Source organism: Gopherus flavomarginatus, chromosome 8 (assembly GCF_025201925.1).
Source record: "Gopherus flavomarginatus isolate rGopFla2 chromosome 8, rGopFla2.mat.asm, whole genome shotgun sequence".
In the NCBI taxonomy this organism is placed as follows: Eukaryota; Metazoa; Chordata; order Testudines; family Testudinidae; genus Gopherus; species Gopherus flavomarginatus.
The window spans coordinates 45,208,591-45,231,884 of NC_066624.1; the positions used below are offsets into that span (position 1 = coordinate 45,208,591).

General features: G+C 50.4%; 5 non-coding genes across 5 annotated transcripts; 3 read left to right on the forward strand and 2 right to left on the reverse strand.

Annotated features, from left to right (window-relative positions):
* Positions 1-8,864: 8,864 nt before the first annotated feature.
* On the reverse strand, positions 8,865-8,938 carry TRNAI-UAU (transfer RNA isoleucine (anticodon UAU)). Its single transcript has one exon. It is a non-coding gene; the product is annotated as a tRNA-Ile (tRNA).
* Positions 8,939-10,556: 1,618 nt separating this feature from the next.
* Positions 10,557-10,629, forward strand: TRNAF-GAA (transfer RNA phenylalanine (anticodon GAA)). Its single transcript has one exon. It is a non-coding gene; the product is annotated as a tRNA-Phe (tRNA).
* Positions 10,630-15,055: 4,426 nt separating this feature from the next.
* Positions 15,056-15,127, forward strand: TRNAA-UGC (transfer RNA alanine (anticodon UGC)). Its single transcript has one exon. It is a non-coding gene; the product is annotated as a tRNA-Ala (tRNA).
* Positions 15,128-21,610: 6,483 nt separating this feature from the next.
* TRNAC-GCA (transfer RNA cysteine (anticodon GCA)) lies at positions 21,611-21,682 on the reverse strand. Its single transcript has one exon. It is a non-coding gene; the product is annotated as a tRNA-Cys (tRNA).
* Positions 21,683-23,212: 1,530 nt separating this feature from the next.
* TRNAA-AGC (transfer RNA alanine (anticodon AGC)) lies at positions 23,213-23,294 on the forward strand. Its single transcript has one exon. It is a non-coding gene; the product is annotated as a tRNA-Ala (tRNA).

Sequence of the window (23,294 nt, forward strand, 5' to 3'; positions counted from 1 at the left end):
TTTCCCCCTGCCAGCCTGGGTAGAAAGGGGCACCTTACATGGTCCACTACCGACTGCCCTGCCTATCCATGGGATTCTGCTTCCGCCTTCCCCACGAACTGCTGAGCTCAGTCCACCAGCTGCTCTGCTCTACCAGCCAACCTGTGATCTGTTCCAGCTGTCCCCAAGAACTGCTCAGCTCACCTCACTCCATGGGCCACTCCAACCATCCAACAAACTACTCTTCTCCATCAGCTGTTCTGCTCTGCAATATAGTTTCAGACTCCCCCACTAACTAGCACAGCTATTTAGCAATTTCAGCTCAGGAAACTACAACTTCAATTCTTAGAAGAATCAAAAATCAACTCTGCTATTCAATTGCTAAAAGAGAAGAATGTGCAAATGGTGTTTCTGGTTCACCGAAGGAGCCCACTCCCTTGTCTAGCGAGTGCCACTCAATTGATGGTGAGAATCCCTGTCTCAAAGCAGTTTCACAGTTCCTCATCCACACAATCAGGGTGACAACACTCCACATCTCACACCCCAACAACAAATAAACTGGGGATACCACAGCTGCCAAAGCAACCATCCCAGGCTGCCGTGGCTGTGTCAGGCGGGGTGGGTGTGCCTATGCAAACACGATCAGTCCCTGAAATTCGTTTCCACACTTGCCATAATTCACCACCAGATGTCAGGGTAGAGTTCATCCTGCTTCTGCTTACATAGGTATCTGTGCCCCCCCCCACAACCCCCTGATCCCACCGGGACCCATCTAGCCTGGAAAAAGGTATCTGTGCTCCCTGCAAACCTCTAAGCCCCCCAGGGAACCCACAAGCCCAGATGTAGGCATCTGTATGCCGCACACACCCCCTAAGACCCACAGGACCCCTCCAGCCTGTAGGTAGGTATCTGTGACCCCCAGAACCCCACAAAGACCCTTGGGACCCCTACAGCATGGATGTTTGTATCTGTGACCCCCACAAACCTCCTAAGCTACCAAGGGCACCCTACAATTGGGACGTAGGTATCTGTTCCCCCCTCAACACACCTAATCCCCCCCAGGATCCCTCCAGCCTAGACATAGGTATCTCTGACCCCACGAATCCCCTAAGCCACAACGGGACCCTTCCAGCGTGGACATAGGTATCTGCCCCCACAACCCTCCTAAGACCCTCAAAACCCCTCCAGCCTAGATGCAGGTATCTGTGCCCCCCACAGACCCCCTAGGCCATGATGGGACCCCTCCAGCCTCGACATAGTTATCTGAGCTCCCCACAACCCCCCTAAGCCCTCCGGAACCCCTCCAGCCTAGACGCAGGTATCTGTGCCCAACACGAACCCCCTAAGGCCCCCAGGACCCCTCTTGCCTGGATGAAGGTATCTGTGCCCTCCACAACCCCCTAAGACCACCCCCCAGGATCCCTATAGCCTGGACGTAGGTATCTGTGCACCCTCATGAACCCACTGATCCTCCCAGCGACACCTACAGCATGGACATTGGTATCTGTACTCCAAAATGCCCCAAAGCAACCCTGGGACCCCTACAGCCTCGAAATAGGTATCTGTGCCCCCCACCACAACTCCCTAATACTGCCAGAACTCCTCCAGCATGGATGTAGATATTTGTGACCTCCAGGAACCCCCTAAGCCCTCCCCAGGACTTCTGCAGCCTGGACATAGGTATCTCTGCCCCCCACAAGCCCCCTAAGACCCATAGAGCCCCCACCAGCCTGGTTGTAGGTGTGTGTATGACACACAAACCCCATAAGCTCCCCAGGGCCCCCTCCAACCGGGATGTAGGTATCTGCATAACCACAACCCCTTAAGTCCCCCAGGGACCCATCCAGACCATACATAGGTTTCTGTGCCCCTCATCAACTCCCTAAACCCTCAGGGACCACTACAGCCTGGATGTATGTATCTGTGCTCACCACAACCCCCTAAGCCATCCAGGGACCTCTCCAGCCCGGACGTAGAGATTTGTGTCCTCCATGAAGCCCCTAATCCCCACCGGAATGCCTCCAGAATGGACGTAGCTATCTGTGCCCCCCACGACCCCAGTGCCCCCCAGGGAGCTCTACAGCCTCTACGTAGGTGTGATGCTCTGGGCATTACCCTGGGTGGCCACACGGTGCCACTGTTTCTCTATGACAGAAATGCTCTGTGCATTACCCTGCGTGACCACACGGTGTCACTGTTGCTCCATGCGGGAAATGCACTGGGCATTACTGTGATGGAGTGGGGACTGTCTGTGTGGGGGATGGGAGAGCAGAGGGTGACTTTAGGACCGGACACGTGCTCAGCCTGTAACCTGGGCTAGGCAGGGGGGAGGGGGTCAGCACCTTTGCCCGGGAAGCTGGACACAGGAAGGGGCTGGCTGGAGGGAGTTGGGTTAGTTCAGTTTCGCTTTTCGTCTGGATGGTTGGAATTCAGGGAATCCCAAACTGGAAACTAAGTTTCCTGAACTCCCAGAAGGACTTTATTGCGGGGTCCTGCTTGTGCCTCCAAGCTCTGCTGTATCCTTCGCTCCTGTTGTCCAATAAACCTTCTGTTTTACTGGCTGGCTGAGAGTCACTGTGAGTCCCAGGAAGAGGGGTGCAGGACCAGACTCTCCCACAGTCTGTGACAGACCCAAAGCGCCTTCGGGACCCCTGCAGCCTGGACGTAGGTATCTGTGCCCCCCAACAAACACCTAAGCCCTCTGGAGACCCCTCCAGCCTGAACTTAGGTATCTGTGCCTCCCACAACCCCCCTAAGCCCCCCAGGGACCTATACAGCCAGGACATTGGTATCTGTACCCCATATAGACTCCATAAGCCCCCTGGGACACTCCAGTGTGCACGTAGATATATGTGCCCCTCAGAAACCCCCTAACCCCCCAGGAACCCCTACAGCCTGGACATAGGTATTTGCACTCCCACAACCCCCCTAACAGCCCCCTGGGACATCTACAATCTGGACGTAGATATCTGTGCTCCTCACAAAACCTCTAATCCCCCCTGTGACCGATACAGCCTGGACATACGTATCTGTGCCCACCCGAACTCCTAAGACCGCCTGGTAACCCTACAGCCTGGACATAGGTATCTTGGGCCCCCACAAATCCCCTAAGACTCCTAGGATGCCTCTGTGCACCCCAAGGCCCCTAAGATCCCCCGGACCCCTACAACCAGGATGTAGGTGTGACGGTGCTGCCCGTGGGAGCTAGCTGAGGTCACTCAATCAGGGTGAACTGCAAACAAAACAGGGCAGACAAATCCCAAACGCTGGTGGTTATTTCAATACTTAGATTTACCAAGCCAGCACAAAACAGCTTCTGTAGTACCTCACTGGTTACTTAGAAGTTTAAACCACGCAGTTCCCTTAAAGTACGCAACCTCAGGCCTCCATCCAGACACACCTGTCAGATATGATGATGATTCCTGAAAATCTTACTTCATCATATAAAAGAAAAGATTCTTCCGATCCCAAAGGATCAGCCACATACCCAGGTTCAATTATAACTTAGATTAATAGATTCATAGATTCTAGGGTCAGAAGGGACCAATGTGATCATCTAGTCCGATCCCCTGCACAAAGCAGGCCACAGAACCCTACCCATTCACTTCTATAACAAACCCCTAACCTATGTCTGAGTTATTGAAGTCTTCAAATTGTGGTTTGAAGACCTCAAGCTGCAGAGAATCCACCAGCAATTGACCCATGCCCCACGCTGCAGGGGAAGGTGAAACACCTCTAGGGCTCTGCCAATCTGCCCCGGAGGAAAATTCCTTCCTGACCCCAAATATGGCGATCAGCTAAACCCTGAGCATGTGGGTAAGACTCACCAGTCAACTTACATCTCACCCAAAATACATGCTATAGCCAATTCTTATTAACTAAGCTAAAATTTATTAGAAAAGAAAAGAGAGAGAGTGTTAGTTAAAAGATTAATAGACATTAATCTTAAGGGCCCAAAAGCAAGCTATTCCTATGGGTAGGAAAGATAGAAAATGTGGCAAAAGAGCACCTTGGCTTAACCACGAGATCTTGCATGACCTACAAAATAAAAAGGAGTCATATAAAAAATGGAATCTAGGTCAGATTACAAAGGATGAATATAGGCAAATAACACAGGAATGCAGGGGCAAGATTAGAAAGGCAAAGGCACAAAATGAGCTGAAACTAGCTATCGGAATAAAGGGAAACAAGAAGGCTTTTTATCAATACATTAGAAGCAAGAGGAAGACCAAGGACAGGGTAGGCCCACTGCTCAGTGAGGAGGGAGAGACAGTAACGGGAGACTTGGAAATGGCAGAGATGCTTAATGACTTCTTTGTTTTGGTCTTCACTGAGAAGTCTGAACAAATGTCTAACAAAGTGAATGCTTATGGGAAGGGGGTAATTTTAGAAGATAAAATAAAAAAAGAGCAAGTTAAAAATCACTTAGAAAAGTTAGATGCCTGCAAGTCACCAGGGCCTGATGAAATGCATCCTAGAATACTCAAGGAGTTAATAGAGGAGGTATCTGAGCCTCTAGCTATTATCTTTGGGAAATCATGGGAGACGGGAGAGATTCCAGAAGACTGGAAAAGGGCAAATATATTGCCCATCTATAAAAAGGGAAATAAAAACAACCCAGGAAACTACAGACCAGTTAGTTTAACTTCTATGCCAGAGAAGATAATGGAGCAAGTAATTAAAGAAATCATCTGCAAACACTTGGAAGGTGGTAAGGTGATAGGGAATAGCCAGCATGGATTTGTAAAGAACAAATCATGTCAAACCAATCTGACTGCTTTCTTTGATAGGACAACAAGTCTTGTGGCTAAGGGAGGAGCGGTGGATGTGGTATACCTAGACTTAGTAAGGCATTTGATACGGTCTCACATGATATCCTTATCAATAAACTAGGCAAATACAATTTAGATGGGCTACTATAAGGTGGGTGCATAACTGGCTGGATAACTGTACTCAGAGAGTAGTTATTAATGGCTCCCAGTCCTGCTGGAAAGGTATAACAAGTGGGGTTCCGCAGGGGTCTGTTTTGCGACCAGCTCTGTTCAATATCTTCATCAACGACTTAGATATTGGCATAGAAAGTATGCTTATTAAGTCTGCGGACGATACCAAACTAGGAGGGATTGCAACTGCTTTGGAGGGCAGGGTCAAAATTCAAAATGATCTGGACAAATTGGAGAAATGGCCTGAGGTGAACCGGATGAAGTTCAATAAAGACAAATGCAAAGTGCTCCACTTAGGAAGGAACAATCAGTTTCACACATACAGAATGGGAAGAGACTGTCTAGGAAGGAGTATGGCAGAAAGTATGAGCTGCATGTCATTCTAGCCTCACTCATTGCTTCCCTTCCTCCCCTACCCCTCCTGGGCTACCGTGGCAGTTATCCTCCCATTTGTGTGATGAAGTAATAAAGAATGCAGGAATTTCAAACAACACTGACTTTATTGCTTCTGCAAGCAGAGATCAAAGGGGGGAGGGGAGCGCAGCCTCCAGCTGCTAGGATAGTCCAGGCAGGACTGAATGTCCATTAGACAAAGCTTAAAGAAGAGAATGAGCTGGGAGTCATTCCCATTTTTGCCCAGGCACTTCTGGCCGACCTCACTGTGGCCAGCCAGGAGCACTCACGGGATGACAATGACAGATACCAGTCCTACTGTACTGTCTGCCGTCTGCAAGGGAAGGGAAGGGAAGGGGATGCTGCTGTGTAGCGCTGTAGCACCATGTCTGCCAGCAGCATCCAGTAGACATACGGTGACATTGGAAAAAGGCAAGAAAGGATTTTTTTTCTCTTTCCTTTCACGAGTGGAGGGAGGCAACGACATATACCCTGAACCACCCACGACAATGTTTTTGACCCTTCAGGCTTTGGGAGCTCAGCCAAGAATTCAAATGGTTTTCGGAGAGTGCGGGAACTGTGGGATAGCTACAGTCGTCAGTCGCCCCTCCCTCCGTGAGCATTCATTTTATTCTTTGGCTTTCTGGTACGCTTGTCTCAGTTCCTTAAGTTTCAGCACTGCATTGAGTCCCTGTTGTGGCCTCTGTCCATCATAGCCTTGGAGATTTTTTTCAAATGTTTTGGCATTTCGTCTTTTGGAACGGAGTTCTGATAGAACAGATTCATCTCCCCATACAGAGATCAGCTTCAGTATCTCCAGTACGGTCCATGCTGGAGCTCTTTTTTGATTCTAGGACTGTATGGTCACCTGTACTGATCAGCACTCCACGCTGGGCAAACAGGAAATGAAATTCAAAATTCAAAAAGTTCGCAGGGCTTTTTCTGTATACCTGGCCAGTGCATCCAAGTTCAGATTGCTGTCCAGAGCGGTCACAATGGTGCACTGTGGGATAGTGCCCGGAGACCAATACCATCAAATTGCAGCCACATTAACCCTAATCCGACATAGCTATACCGATTTCAGCACTACTCATCATCAGGGAGGAGTACAGATACCGGTATTAAGAGCCCGTTATACTGATATAAAGGGCTTCGTTGTGTGGACGGGTGCAGGGTTAATGCGATTTAATGCTGCTAAATTGGATATAAACTCGTAGTGTTGACCACGCCAGAGAGAGCAGCAGGTTTCCCCTATTGTTTCCTGCTCTTGTTTTCTTGACTAGTTTCTCTTCTGCACCAACTTACACTTTTACTTGGTGAGCCTGGCTAGTTCAGTTGGTAGCACAGCAGACTGATAATCTGAGGGTCCAGAGTTCAAGTCCCTAGTCAGGTGATGAACTGCTCACTATATCTTTAAAAATCTGTCTTTCTGGAGTTGTCTTTTATCTTGTTTTTTCTCTTCAGGATTTTGCCTTTCCTAAGAAGGGCCTTTGTGGGGGTGGGGATTGAAGGGGCAACTTCCTGACATCCCCCCTGTCCTCACAGCCTGGAGGAATAAAGGCCTCTGAGCATATAGCATGTTCCTCCCCTGCACACATACACACAGAATATCCCTAAGGAATTAGAATCGCCTGCTGCCTTCCCCATCCTGCTGGATCCCCAAATGAGGATACTCTTCAGCCTAAACCCATGTCCCCTCTATTCCCAATGCCCCTCAGACCCAACCCTCAGTCCCTCCTATGCTCACTGCTCCTCACTCCCAACCAGAGCCTGCTCCTTTTCACCCTTCTCCTCTGCCCCAATCCACAGCCCCCTCCTATTCCCAGTGCCTCTCAATCCCAACCCACAGCCCCCTCCTATTCCCAGTGCCCCTCAATCCCAACCCACAGCCCCCTCCTATTCCCAGTGCTCCTCAGTCCCAGCCCACAGCTCCTTCCTTCCCTCCAGCAGCAGGTGCTTCAGACCCCCTCAGGAAGATTTTCTTGCAAGGTTTCGTGTATGAGTCTTCATGTGGATTTTACAGTATGTTGGAAATATGTTGGGTTGCTTGCCAAAATGATCACTTTTGGCTGGTGTTGGATTCCCAGTCTCCTTGTTATTGGGACAGGAGAAATAAAGGGTTGTTGTCCTTGTTGTGTGAATCGAGGGCAGCAGAACTGTGCTTGGCAGACCCCGATGGAGGGACTCACCCTCAATTCAATAGCACTCGCTAGGCAGGGGACATTGGTTCCAAAGCCAAGTGGGCTGGGGTCTGAGTCCTCATAGTAAAATTTAGGTATTAGACCAACTTTAGGACAGGGTGGCTGTGGAGGGGCGAGTGAGTCCCTAGACAACATAGTGAGTACGGTGCCTTCTTATTTTCCCCCTTTTCCACCCAGGATGGCAGATGAACTCTACAGAGGCACCTCTGGGCTTGCACTGACTAAGGACAACAGCTGTGAGTGGGGTGCAGAGAGGGGATGGCTCATGTTAAATGACTTTTGGTTGCTGGACTTACGAACCGTAGGGAAAAGGACAATGCCCAGCTTATTTGTGGGTGGATCTTTTCCTCGTGGTTTAGGTTTATGTGTTGGGGCTGCTGACATGACTTCTGCTAACCCTGGGCTTGCATTGCAATGTAGACGTACCCTGAGAGTGCAGCTATACTGAGATAAAATCCCTGTGGCCCGGCTGGCCTGGATGATCTGATTTGGGCTCCTGGGGCTCAGGTTGTGAGGCTAAAAGCTGCAGTGCAGACATTTGGGCTCAGACTGGAGCCCAGGCTCGGAGACCCTCACCCCTCGTGGGGTCTCGGAGGCTGGGCTCAAGCGCAAGTGTCTACACTGTAATTTTATTACCCTGCAACACAAGCCCCACAAGCCTGAATCAGCTGACCCAGGGTTTGAGAATAGTGACTTGGGTGTGTTAATGGCAGTGTAGACGTAATGCTAGGCTATGTCCACAGTGTAATGAAACACCCAGAGCTGCCCCATGCCAGCTCAGGCTCCTGGGGCTTGGGCCGTGGGGTGGTAAATTTGCAGTGTAGACGTCTCGGCTCAGGCTCAATACCGGGGTCTGGGACCCCACAAGGTTGGGAGGGAGTTTAGCAAGCCAAAAAGGTAAAACGGCAGTGGAGTATTACCGTGGACTCAATGGCATTTCTCCACTGGTCTGTCTGCTTTGGGACAGGGACAATGACATGTCCTGCTGCATTTGTTATTTCAAAGGGCGGTTTAGGATTTTCATTCTCAGACACTGGGCACAAAGCAGGACTCAACCCTCGATGCAAACTAAACGAGCTGCCCACAGATTCTGGCAGCCACAATGAGCATTTGGTGTGAGAGCTCAGATCTGCCCCTGTCCCAGAGGGAGGAGGTCATCTGCAAGGGGACTGGACCACTAAACTATCAGCTCCTAACTCCCAAACTTTCAGTAACTCTATTATCAGTGGCTGTGAGCATAATTTAAACCATAAGAAAAACCACACTGGGCTAGACCAAAGGCCCATCTAGCTCTGAATCTTGTCTTCTGACAGTAGCCAATACCAGGTGCCCCAAAAGCTACTCCCCCAGGCACCACTGGGAGTTGAACCCAGGATCCCCTGCTTATAAGGTAAGTGTTTTAACCAGCTGAGCCATGGTGCCTGCATGTAGCTAAAACACAGTGTCTGACCACACCTGACTCACTGACATCTCCACCAGGCCCTGACAAGCTTTGCTTGTGTTTGGATTCTGCAAAGCAGAGGAGCAGATGAGGTTTTCCTTGCAAGCTGTGCGTGTGTGTGTGAATCTTTGGCCAGGTCTGCACTACAAAGTTATTTTAGCATCATCACATTGCTGAGGTGCGTGAAAAACACACAACGCTCCCTCGGTCACCAGCTTTTGGCTGGTGCACACACTGCAATGCCACGTCTGGCCACAAAACTGCCCTGTTTTGGTGACAAAATAAAACCACCTCGACGAGAGGCCTAGAGCTTTTTGCAGCAAACTTAAAGTGACAGAGTGCCAGTTTAGATGCTGCCGTTCATTATATAACCATAACTGGCCTCCAGCAGTATCCCACAATGCCATCTGTGAGCTCACCTGCCCTGCATTCTGCTACAGAGCCATGGGGCCCTCCCCTTTCATAGCTCCAGGAAGTTCTGACAGCTGAGCCTGCTGCTCTGCTCCGGCAGCCAGGAGCAAATCTCTGCCATGGATGCTGCTCACTCCCACCCTGCAAACATAGAGCAGGTGGCAGGAGCTTCCTTACAGTGGGGGCGGCGGGGCATTGGCATCTGAACTCTGACACCCCCATGACACCCCTTCCCTCGAGAAGGCTCTTACCTTCTAAACAGGGATGGCTGTTTTCTAGTAAAATCACTAAAAGGGAAGGAGAAAACTTGAAAGAGGTTCCTCCTGGCGCTCACGTCCGTGAACCCGAATACTCTCTCAGTCCTCAAAGAGAGACCTGAAGAAGGAGACTTGCTGAAGCGAAGCAAAGCCACAGGGGTCTCTGAGAATTCCCTGGCCCCTTGCCCCGTCCTGCCTGGCTGATGTCAGCATCTCTCTGTGAGGTCACCATCTCCCCACCGCCTTGGACCAATAGTCTGAGGTCCTGCAAAAGGCCTTTATGATGTCACTGCCACACCCCTCCCTTGCTGTGCCAATGTCCTGCTCCTGGCCAGGCCCTTTGGAGGTCTGAGCTACTCCCTACTCAAGGCAAGAAGTGTCTTCGGTGCCGCCTACCCCTGCTCCATATGTTAAACCATTGAATACCTTATTTTTTATTGCATTTGTAGCTCATATCATGATTTCAATGCACAATCTGGACGCATGATTTTCTCGATCATATTAGACAATACATTTTCATGCTAGGATGTGTAAATCTGTATTTATTCATGCCATATATAAGAAAATAAAACAAATTCATTTCCTCTAAGCATATGGAAACTTTTTAATTTTCACAGTAACTGAAATGTACAAACACCTAGAAATGGAACTGTCACCAGCACAGGGTTGGCCAGTATTAAATAGTGTTACAGTAGGAGACAGCATTAGGATGTTAACCCCAGGCCTTTTGTTCAAAGGTTGTGTCTCTCGCCTTTCCCCCATGAACTGAAGTGCAGCATTCAATAGATCCAGAGACTAGTTGATGACATTTCTGAGTGCTAAAATAGCAAGCGCTGTCCTTCCTGCATTGGCCAGTGGTGACTGGAGAGCTGGTTTGTTGAAAATAAGCTTCAAGGTGAGAAGCAGCAGCCCAAAAGAGGTCCCTACAGGTGCTGAAGTAGCTCAGTTGGGAGAGCGTTAGACTGAAGCTCTAAAGATCTGTGGTTCAATCCCAGGCTTCAGCAGCCTCTTCGATCCCTCTCGGTGCAGCTGTGGGCTGTTTCCTGGCAACACAGCAGTCCCTTTACCTAATGCACGTTCTTTCTTTCAGGCTATGCAGCAGGAAAAGGCAGCATTGGCTTCTGCAGCCAGTTGGCCCTCCTGAACTTTCTTTCTTCTCTTGCTCTTTCTCAGAAAGGGGAAGAAAAAGCAGCTCCCCCTCAAGCTGGAGTCACACGGGCGATGTAAGGACAACTTGCTGAGTGCCAGCTCCAGTCCTCTGCTCTGCCAGCTGACCCATCGAAGAGCTGCCGCCATTTTCTCCAGGTTCTCCCCTCAGTGTGTGCCAGGATGAGCACCACCAAAGTGCAGGGAATTTGAGGGCGGGGCAGGACAGGGCAGCGCACTGTGATGGAGTTTCTGTAGCGTGGTGGTTCTCACATTTGCCTAATCTGCAAAAGGGCCTCAGCCTGAAAACCAGGCAGAAACGTAGTGGCTTCCTTTTCCCAGCTCCCCTTGCTGTCCAGCAAGGCCTCCTCCTTCTGCCACTGGCCTGTCCCTGGGATAACCCCAACCCCCGCACGATAGAGGGTGGTGATATCAGTGGAGAAAATACCTTGGCGTCAGCCTGGGGAAGCTGGAGGAATTAGGCCAGTCGAACCCATGGAAGTGCACTTGGCTGCTGGGAGGTAGAATCTTGTTTCTACCTCTTGGCATCCCAGGGGTGGCTACTTGCAGCCCAGGAAAAGATGTGGGGTTCTGGGTGGAAGGAAAACAAGTTAAGGGTTAATGTCTCTTTTACCTGTAAAGGGTTAACAAACAGGGACCCAAACACCTGACCAGAGGACCAATCAGAAGACAAGATACTTTCAAATCTCGTGTGGAGGGAAGCCTTTGTTTGTGGGTTTTGGGTTTGGCTTTGTTCTCTTTGGGTCCTGGAAGGGGCTAGAGGTGCAACCAGGTTTCTGCCAATCTCCCTGCTACAGTCTCTTATCTATTCAGAATTGTAAGTAAGAAAAGGCGGCCATAGTCTTTTAATTTGTTTTTTTTTCCATTTGCATATGTGTACTTGCTGGAATAGCTTAAATTGTGTTTCTGCTGGAGAAAGTTTCTTTCTATTGTTTATAAGTTGAAAGACCCTGTAACTTTTTACCATCTAAAATGCAGAGATAAACCTTTTACTTTTTTTCTTTCTTTTTTATTAAAAGTTTTGCTTTTTAAGACCTGTTTGATTTTTTTTCCCAGTTGAGGCTCTAGGGAATTGAGTCTGTATATTCCAGGGAATTGGTGGGGAGAAGGGAAGGATAAATTTCCTCTTTGTGTTAGATTCACACAGCTTGAATCTGTATTGCCTCTGGGTGAGGGGGAAGCAGGGAGGGAAAGGTAAATTTCCTCTTTGTGTTAGATTCACGGAACTTGAATCTGTATTGCCTCTGGGAGAAGGGGAGAGAGAAACTTGATCTCTCTGTGTTGTGTTTCAAGGAATTGAATCACGGTATCTCCTAGTGTACCCAGGCAGGAAAGATCTGGGAGGAGGTAAAGAGGTGGGAGGGAATGGTTTATTTCCCTTTGTTGTGAGACTCAAGGAATCTGGGTCGTGGGGTCCCCTGGGAAGGTTTTGGGGGGACCAGAGGGTATCAGGCCCTAGAAATTCCTGATTGGTGGCAGCGCTACAGAATCTAAGCTGGTAATTACGCTTAGAGGACTTTATGCTAGTACCCATATCCTGGACGCTAAGGTCCAGATTTGGGAATTATACTATGACACGAGTAGGCTGCTTTCTGGCAAGATGGTTTTCTGTTTTAGGCTTGGGAGAAGCCTGCGAGAGGAGTTGTTCCAGTGAGAACCGCTGCTCCTTTCTTGCCGACCTGGGGGTGCCAGTGACAGCTTGTGAGGGGGCAGGTGCTGGCTTGAGTGAATGGGATACAGGAAACCCCAGCCTGCCCCTCCAGGTCAAGTCCACTGCTTGGCTCCTGCGTTGTGACATCCAGATTTAAATCTTCCCAGCATGTGCTGTGGCTCGTGTATTAAGCCTTCCTGGTGGGCCTGGTCCTTGCCAAAGTAGCTCAGCTGGGAGTGCATCGGATTGAAGATCTAAAGGTTTCTGGTTTAATGCCAGGCGTTAGCACCCCCTTCACCCTGGGTGTGTTGTGCTGGGCTTTCTTCTGGGTGTGCAGCTGTGCCCTGAACTCACCAGTGTTCCTAATTTCAGAGGCAACACTTGCAGAGGGCGTGTGTGGGGTCATGTGCCCCACCTGGGTTAGCTATCGCCTGCTGCATTATGTGGTGCTGCCAGGCCCCCTCCCTGCAAAGCAGCTGCTGCAGGGGTGAATGGAGAGGGGCTGCCTTTGCTGCTTCCTCTCCCTGCACTGTTCACAGCTGAGGGGGCTGTTGATTGCAAGGGGATGGGGCTGAACCTTGACATTGTGCCCCCCCCTTCAGGAGACACCAGTCGTCTGCACCTGGTTGGAAGCTCCGCAGCCAGAGGAAAAAGTGGTTTTCTGCACCAGAGCTGCCAGCTCTTACTTTCTTTCTCATGACGGGGAGGAAAAACGAATCTCTTTTTCAAAGCCCAGTCCTGCCATTGACCGAGGTCTGACTTTCTAAGTTCCTGCTAGAGTGGGGGATTTAGAGTTAGTGGGGTCCTGTGCACATAAAGTGCATTCAACAACCCGCCTTCCTCTGAGCTCTGCTATGTCTCCAGTAGCTGCTGTCCCCTGGTAGCAGGGAAGGACGTTTCTACCCATCCAGGAGATCCCAGCCTTGGACCAAAGGCAACTTCAGGCTTCTCCTCTCTCCTTTCTTGGAATCAAGTTCAGGTTTTTACCAGGAGTTAAAGCAGCCTGAAGCTGCAGAGTCTGGATCAAGGTCACAAGTTCCCAGTGTCTCTGTGGAAGGGAATTTGTTAAATCCCAGATGAGTGGAGTTAAATCAGTTCTCAACCTGAGTCCTTAGGTCTAAATCCTGAGGATATTGTCCCATCATGGGGCCATTTCCCACCTCTCTTTCATACCGAAGCACAATTTTCTTTGCACAGACACAGGAACAGCAGGATCTTTCTCTGTCCCTTGTGCAAAGCAGGTGGCCAAATTCCATGGAAACAATGGCCAAGCAGGGGGCCCTGGGCACATCCAGCCCTGGCCGTGAGACGTTCCCTCCCCTCTTTCTTTATACTGCTGTTGTCATTTCATGGAATGTCTGGGATGGGGAAAAGCTGAGTTCACTCCAGCTGGAGGGAAAAAGACCCCTGAAAATCTCAGGCCCTCAGGGAAAACCCAACCTCTGCTACCAGGGTCACTGAGGTGCTGGGGATTTGAGTAGGAAAGGGACTGTCTGAATTTTCAAGGTGGGGAATGAATAACAAACTACAAGATCCACCTCATTAACCACCGACACAGGCTAATCCTGCTGCAGACAGAGAGGAAACTGGGAGCTATTCTTTGTTGTGCAGCCATGGAAACACTGACCCAATTGCACTGCAGTGAATGTGCTGGGGAAAACCGGATTTTACAGGCAGGTGGAAATAATGGATCCTAGAAACACCTGGAGTCCCCCACACTGCGTCTGCCACCAGGGTTGGGTGTTGAGCTGCTCACAGAGTCCCCCACCAACATTACTTTCTAGCAGGGGATTGCAGCACCACCCACCCACCCAGAGCTGAAAGTAAGCCGGTCCAGTCTGGTATGGTGTACTGGCAAGAGCCAGTACGCCGTGTTGGACCACACTGGCATCCATGGCGGGCATTGAAAGGGCTCTGGACTGCCCACGGCCAGGGCTCTGGCGGCCAGGCTGGGACCGGGATTGAAAGGGCTCAGAGCTCCCCGCGGCTGCGGGCAGCCTAGAGCCCTTTAAATCCCAGCTGCAGCTGAGATTTAAAGGGCTGAGAGCTCCATGCTGCTGCAGGCAGCCCAGAGTCCTTTGAATCCTGGCCGTGGCTCTGGTGACCGGGCTGGGGCCGGGATTTAAAGGGCTCGGGGCTCCCCTCAGCGGCAGGAGCTCTGGGCCCTTTAAATCCCTGCCCCAGTCCCGCAAAGCTTGGGGTTCTCCTGGTGGCTGGAGGCCTAGGCCCTTTAATTTGCCCCATGAGCCCCGGGGGGCTCCCAGCCCCCTCTTCAGCTAGGAGCCTCTGGTTGATTTAAAGGCTCTGGGTCTCCCAGCCACAGCTGGTGCCCCAGGGCCTTTAACTCTTGAGATGCCACGCCTCTTCTGGATGAGGCCACGCCCCCTCAGGACTCCCGCAGTACCGGTAAGTCCTGTAAGTTACTCTCACCCCTGCACCCAGCCAATGCAGTATGAAGGCTGAGTCTTGTATCGCTGCACCCTGGGTCCAGGGCATGCACTCTCTCTCCTCCTCTGCTGTATAGAATCCGGCCCTGCCGCAAAGTGTTCCCCATGAACCACCAACCTCCAGGACAGCAGGTTTGGCCCTCAGAGCAAGGACCAGACCAAGGTGGGGTTGTAGCTCAGTGGTAGAGCACATGCTTTGCATGTATGAGGCCCTGGGTTCAATCCCCCACATCTCCAGGTTTCTTTTTCATCCTGCTGCTTTGCTCATGCCCAGAGGGGATGTGGCCCACCAGGCTCCTTGCCCGAGCTTCAATCCTGCTCACTGAGGGGCAAGGGACAATTGCATGGAAGGTCCTGGGGGAGTTTCTGCTCCTAAGTCACCTCGGTATGTTTAAGATTCCCACCCGCTGTGCTGCTTGGGACAATGGTAGATGAGAAGGGCGAATCCTCCAGCACTGGAGGGAAAGGTCCCATCTGCACAGCCCGAGAGGCAAGGAAACAGAGGGGCTGTCAGTGCTCAGAGAGGAGAGAGGTCAGTGATTTACACCCACCAGGGGACACTGACTTTTTGAGGCGGGTGCAGCTGGCTTGAGATGGTGCTGACGATGGATAGAAAAAAGGCTGGAGTCAGTGACAGATGGGACCACAGAAGGGGAAGGGGAATGGCAGCCCCACAGAAGGTCCTGGGTGCTCAGATGCCCCAGTTATTGCACCCTGGCCTGTCCTAGAGAGAGAAAAGACCCAGAGGGACCCAGCCCCCCTACAGTGATCCCGTGGACAAGAACCTGGCTGGGAGTGGGGTGGTTTCCCTCTGGGCAAAGGGGAGCTGAAATCCCTCAGTGTCCTGGAATTTAAGCAATGAAAGCTTCAAACCCTGCACGGGTGTGGGCTGAGGTGCATCAGCAGAAGGTTGGGCTGGACAGAGCTGGCAGGTTTGTATAATTTTTGGTGGTTCCCAGAATGGGACCAAGTCCTGCCCCACCCCACACCTGTGTGAGGCTCTGGGAGGGAGTTTGGGTGTGGGAGGGAGGTGTTGGGCTCTGGGAAAGACTTTGAGTGCAGGGTCTGGGCTCAGTCAGAGGGTTGGGGTGCAGGAGTGGGTGTGGTGGGCAGCGTCTTGGAGGGAGTTTGGGTGCGGATATGGGGTTTGAGTTGGAGCAGGGTGTGAGGGGTGCAGGAGAGGGTGAGGGGTGCAGCATTTACCTCAAGCATTTCCCAAAAGCAATGTGCACCCCTCTCTGGAAGCAGCCTCTAACCAGGAGGGCTGGGAGTGTCTCTGTGCACCACTGCCAGCAGACTCCACCCCACAGGTCCCATTGCCACAGTAGGCAGAGTTGGCACTCGGGGAGACCCCCCACACACACCTCAGGGGCTACAGTGACGTGCCAGCTGCTTCTGGGGGTGGCGTGCCACACGGAGCGAGGGTGAGCAGGAAACTGCCTTAGCCCCCTTGTGCTGGTGGTGGTGGCGGCGGCAGGGATCTCTGGGCCCTTTTAATTTCCCATAGGCAGCAGGCAGGACCAGAGGGGACACTCCCAAGGCCAAATATTGCTTTGCACAATGATAAATCTTGGAAGAGGACAGAAATGAAATGGCAGCAGAACCTAAGGAATGAAAAGCCTCCGGATTCTTGTGTGTGCACTGACGCTGAAGAGAAACTGTAATTTGACTCGCTTTGTGTCTGCGGCCGGTAAAATATCAAGGTAAAATCATTCCAGTGATTGTGACACCGGGTTTGAGGAGGCTTTGGTCTTATTAAAATGTAACTAGCATGATAGGTCCTGTCTTGATCATGGGTGGGAAGATGTTCTTTTTCAGGGATCTCAGACGAGAACTGGGCCACAACACCGGGTTTGTTTAGGCCACAAAAACGGAGGCAGGAACCTCTTCTCTCCTGCTGGCAAAGAACCCCAGGTACCGAAAAGACAGGGACTCACATCCCTGAATGGGCTTTTAAAAAGTTAGGGCCCGACCATTTCTTGTTTCCACAGACTAGACACTTTAGCAAACTTTAGAATTCCTTGGTGCTAAACACTGTGAAACTCCCCTTTCTCCATCACAGAGGGCTTTAACACCCCTTATCTCACTCAGGCTCACAACTGCCCAGAGTTCGAGAACTGTCCCTGTTCCCATTGGACAGACGGGGAGGAGCCTGAGGTACAGAGAAGGGAAGTGACCTACCCAAGGGCATACACAGAAAGGTGGTGGCAGAGCCAGAAAGAGAAGCCAGCGGTCCTGACTCCTGTTCTAACAGACAAACCCTCCCTCTCCTCCTTAGAGGTAGGGATAGAGCCCAGGAATCGAGATGGTGAGGAAATTTCATTGAAACCATTTCTGTCAGAAAATCCCATTCAGACTAAATCAGTTTGTTTCTCAAAATCATAACAAGTGGGATGAAAGTTCTTTGCAAAAGTATTTTGTTGCAAAACAAAAGCATCTCCTGTTTGTCACAGTGTGTTAAATTGTCTCCTCGCACACAAAGAGGAGACACTTAGATCTCAAACATTAGATAAGATGCTTCAGTCTGAGCTACGTCGTTGCTGCTTTTAACAATTTCAAAATAAAAACATACAAATCAAATAGACTATTTCAGCTATTCTATTATGTGTTAATCTGCTCTGAGTAAATGTGATAGGACACCTTATATTATGCACTATTCCTAGTGACACTCTCCAATGGATCCCCATCCTCCACCCACCGTGAGGTAGGTAGGAGCAGATCATTACTATCCCTACTTGAAAGATGGAGAAGCTCAGGCTGAGAAAGAGAATTGACTTGTCTCAGGTCACACAGCCAGTCAGGCTGGGCTGGGGCGGCAGGAGGTGCGGGTGGTGGGGGCAGAGCCCAGGGCTGAGGCGGCAGGAGTGTGTGTGGGTGGGGGAGCACTGGAGGGGGGGAGAGGAGAGCCCAGAGCTGGGGCAGCACGGGGTGTGTGGGGGGGAGAGCCCAGGGCTGGGACAGCAGGGGGATGCGGTTGGGGGGAGGCCCAGAGCTGGAGTGTCAGGGGGTTCAGGTGGGGAGGGAAAGCCCAGGGCTTGGGCAGCAGGGGAGTGGGGAGGGGCAGGGATGGGGTGGGGGCAGCCAAAATTTTTTTTTGCTTTGGGCAGCAAAAGACCTAGAACCAGCCCTGCCTCCACGCACCATGAGGTAGGTAGGAGCGGATCATTATTATCCCTACTTGAAAGAGGGAGAAGCTCAGGCTGAGAAAGGAGAATTGACTTGTCTTAGGTCACACAGGCAGTCGGTGGCAGAGTTGGGAATAGGACACAAGAGCCCTAATTTTCAAAATAACCATCGGATCTTGAATTTCAGACATTGAATGACCTGAATAAAGTGGTCTCAGATGAGCTCCAGACCAACAATAGTGACAGTAATTATTCAGCAAGTATTTGAGGAGAACTGCAATGTTAGAGAGAATCATGAACTGCTCAGAGACCATTAATGCAGAGAAGCAGCAAAATTCACCAAACATAGAACTGGTTCTGACTTATTTCCTTGGTCTTAAAAGAGAACAACAAGGACCTGAGTCTCCTCCCTGTCAATAACCCCCTGCTCAGCCAATCAGGGTAGAGACTGAGGACGGGAGGCTGAAGATGAGCCCAGAGAGCCCGAAGGATGGCCCAGGTCACTGGTGGGGATCACTGCCCAAGCACTATTTCAGCCCCACATTTTTCGGTGAACCTCCCACAGTGGGAGCTACAGAGCACTGCCCCGCAACACACACACACACACAAGCATACCTCCTGGTGTTGGGAGGGGAATAGGAAAAAGGAGAAAAGAAGCAAGAGAAGAAGAGAAACGAGGGAGGGAGGGTGGATGGAGGAAAAGGTGAAACAAAAAGGACAAACCCTTATGTCCCCACTGATTCTAAGGGACAAAATCCCAGCTGTGGAATAAAATTCTGCCTCCTTAAGCTCGTGTTTTCCATGCCTAGAATTCAACTCTCACCAGATGGATCAGACTGAACAGGTTTCAAACCTCCAGGAGGCTCTTACCTTCTAAACAGGGATGGCTGTTTTCTAGTAAAATCACTACAAGAGAAGGAGAAAACCCGAAAGAGGTTCCTCCTGGCGCTCACGTCCGTGACCCCGAATACTCTCTCAGTCCTCAAAGACAGACCTGGAGAAGGAGACTTGCTGAAGCAAAGCCACAGGGGTCTCTGAGGTTTCCCTGGCCCCTCGCCACTCTCCTGCCTGGATGATGTCAGAATCTCTCTGTGAGGTCACCACCTCCCCACCAATAGTCTTTGACCAATAATGTGAGGTCCTGTAAAAGGCCTTTGTGATGTCACTGCTACACCCCTCCCTTGCTGTGCCAATGTCCTGCCCCTGGCCAGGCACTTTGGAGGTTTGAGCTACTCCCTGTGAATCACCACACTCAAGGAGCGTTCGTTCTAGGAAGCAAGTTGGCTAGACAGTAAAACATCAGACGCTGCTCCCAATGCTACACTCAGTTTTTCAGAAATTAGTCGATTTTATGTCCAGAAGAGACCATCAGAACATTTAATCATATAATCATAGAATATCAGGGTTGGAAGGGACCTCAGGAGGTATCTAGTCCAATCCACTGCTCAAGGCAGGACCAATCCCCAACTAAATCTTACCAGCCAGGGCTCTGTCAAGCCTGACCTTAAAAACCTCTAAGGAAGAAGATTCCACCACCTCCCTAGGTAACCCATTCCAGTGCTTCACCACCCTCCTTGTGAAAAAGTTTTTTCCTAATATTCCACCTAAACCTTCCTCGTTGCAACTTGAGACCATTACTCCTTGTTCTGTCATCAGGTACCATAGAGAACAGTCTAGATCCATCCTCTTTGGAACCCCTTTCAGGTACTTGAAAGCAGCTATCAAATCCCCCCTCAGTCTTCTCTTCTGCAGACTAAACAAGCCCAGTTCCCTCAACCTCTCCTCATAAGTCATGTGCTCCAGATTTCTAATCATTTTTGTTGCCCTCTGCTGGAATCTTTCCAAGGTTTCCACATCCTTCGTGTAGTGTTGGGCCCAAAACTGGACACAGTACTCCAGACGGGGCTTCACCAATGTCGAATAGAGGGGAATGATCACATCCATCGATCTGCTGGCAATGCCCCTACTTATACAACCCAAAATGCCGTTAGCCTTCTTGGCAACAAGGGCACACTGTTGACTCATAGCCAGCTTCTCGTCTACTGTAATCTCTAGGTCCTTTTCTGTAGAACCGCTTCCTAACCATTCGGTCCCTAGTCTGTAACAGCGAATGGGATTCTTCTGTCCTAAGTGCAGGATTCTGCACTTGTCCTCGTTGAACCTCATCAGGTTTCTTTTGCCCCAGTCCTCTAATTTGTCTAGGTCCCTCTGTATCCTAACCCTACCCTCCAGCATATCTACCACTCCTCCCAGTTTAGTGTCATCTGCAAACTTGATGAGGGTGCAGTCCACGCCATTCTCCAGATCATTAATGAAGATATTGAACAAAACTGGCCCCAGGACCAACCCTTGGGGCACTCCGCTTGAAACTGGCTGCCAGCTAGACATGGAGCCTTTGATCACTGCCCATTGAGTCTGACGATCTAGCCAGCTTTCTAACCACCTTACAATCCATTCATCCAGCCCATACTTTAACTTGCTGGCAAGAATACTGTGGGAGACCACATCAAAAGCTTTGCTAAAGTCAAGGAATAACACATCCACTGCTTTCCCCTCATCCACAGACCCAGTTATCTCCTCATAGAAGGCAATTAGGTTAGTCAGGTATGACTTGCCCTTGGTGAATCCATGCTGACTGTTCCTGATCACTTTCCTCTCCTCTAAGTGCTTCAGAAGTGATTCCTTGAGGATCTGCTCCATGATTTTTCCAGGGATTGAGGTGAGACTGACTGGCCTGTAGTTCCCCAAATCCTCCTTCTTCCCTTTTTTAAAGATGGGCCTTTTTCCAGTCATCTGGGACCACCCCCGATCGCCATGAGTTTTCATAGATAATGGGTAATGGCTCTGCAATCACATCCGCCAACTCCTTTAGCACCCTCGGATGCAGCGCATCCAGCCCCATGGACATGTGCTGGTCTCCAGTTTTTCTAAATAGTCTCGAACCACTTCTTTCTCCACAGAGGGCTGGTCACCTTCTCCCCACACTGTGCTGCCCAGTGCAGCAGTCTGGGAGCTGACCTTGTTTGTGAAGACAGAGACAAAAAAAGCATTGAGTACATTAGCTTTTTCCACATCCTCTGTCCACTAAGTTACCTCCCTCATTCAGTAAGGGGCCCACACTTTCCTTGACTTTCTTCATGTTACTAACATACCTGAAGAAACCCTTCTTCTTACTCTTAACATCTCTTGCTAGCTGCAACTCCGAGTGTGATTTGGCCTTCCTGACTTCACTCCTGCATGCCTGAGCAATATTTTTATACTCCTCTCTGGTCATTTGTCCAATCTTCCACTTTTTGTAAGCTTCTCTTTTGCGTTTAAGATCAGCAAGGATTTCACTGTTAAGCCAAGCTGGCCGCCTGCCATATTTACTATTCTTTCTACACATCAGGATGGTTTTTTCCTGCAACCTCAATAAGGATTCTTTAATCCTTTAGAGGATTTGAACTGATTTCAGTGGAGGCACATGTTTGCTAGGTTTATATGCATTTGCACAGGAAGATATTGAGTGTTTGCATTCATTTCAGGGATCCCTACTCAGTGGAACTCGTGAACATAACAGAAATGCAATTACTTTTGTTGAAGGAAGAGGTGTGTAAGGGGGCATTTGGATCTGAACCAAGGACTACTTGATTTGCAGTCAAACACTCTACCACTGAGCTATACCCCCATGACTGCTATGAAAGTAAGTCAGTGATCTTAAAGAGTTTGAAGGACAGGCCCTGCCTCAGAGATCTCCTGTTCTCTTCCCAGACCACAGTGCTTTTAAAAATGGGGTTTCATTAAACTTATAGATGCATGGAGACACCACAGCTTGCACACCCACCCACATAGATTCCCCCAGTGACGTAGCTACCACCTCTCCGGGAGATGGATTAACTACACGGGCGGGACAGCTCTCTCCCCTCTGCTTAGAGCATCTTCATTATTTATGAATAGGTAGGAAAGAACCTCCTGAATGGACAGTAACCAATTGATCAAATATTGGTGGGTCTGCATTCAATATGGGTAACTGGTCATACTGGGCTGGATTAGAAGGAGTATTGGCAGCAGATGGAGGGAAGTGACTATTCCCCTCTATTCGGCATTGGTGAGGCCACATCTGGAGCATTGCGTCCAGTTTTCGCCCTCCCACTAGAGAAACAAGTTAGAGAGAGTCTAGGGGAGGGCAACAAAAATGATTAGGGGGCAGGGGACTTACAAGGAGAGGCTGAGGACAGGGCCACCCAGAGGGGGGGCACGTGGGGCAATTTGCCCCAGGCCCTGCAGGGCCCCCATGAGAATATAGTATTCTAGAGTATTGCAACTTTTTTATGGAAGGGGCCCCCAATATTGTTTTGCCCCAGGCTCTGAATCCTCTGGGTGGCCCTGCCCACTCCACCCCCTGACTCATTCTCCTCCCTCTGAGGCCCCACCTATGCTCTGCCCTCACTCCCATTTGGCCACTTCCCACCCCTGCTCTTCCTCTTTGGCTGAGGCCTGCTGGTCCAACTTTCGCTTGCTCCTCTGCTGCCCGAAGGCCTCCTTATGCCTCTCCACCCCCTACCCCAAGGCCTGTCTGCTGCCCCCACCTCTCTGCCCTTCCCCTGAGACTCACCCTGCCCAAACCTCTCTGCCCCCTCCCCTAAGACCAGCCCTGCCCACCACTTGTGCCTCTCTGCTTCTCCCCTGGGACCCACCCTGCCCAGCACTCACACCTCTCTATCCCCTCCCCTGACCTGCCCTGTCCACCACCCACACCTCTCTGCCCCTCCCCTAAGACCCGCCCTGTCCACCTCTTTCCTCGGTCATCTCTTGTTATTCATTGAAACATCAAGGATGGAATAAATAGCTGAGTTTACTCCAGGGTGAGGAAGAAAGGAGCCACCAATCCCCTAGCAAAGCTCAGTGCCCAGGAGAAAACCTACCCTCTGCTATTGCAATCCCTGATGTGCTGGGGATATGATGGTAAAGGAACTGTCTGAATGATCAAGGCAGGAAATGGACAACAATCTACAGGAACGTCATTGACCACAAAAACACCCTCCTCATGCTCCAGCCAGAAGGGAAATGAGCAGGAATTCTTGCAGTTCAGCCATGGACACACTTCCACAACGGCACAGCAGTGTGTGTGTTGTGGAAGCTGGTCTGAGGGAACAACTGGAATTGATCACAGATTGAGAACAGAACTAGAGTGTAGTGAGAGACCCATCTCAAGCAAGTAGTTATGGCCGAGTGGCTAAGGCGATGGACTAGCAATCCATTGGGGTTTCCTGGCACAGGTTCACATCCTGTCAACTACA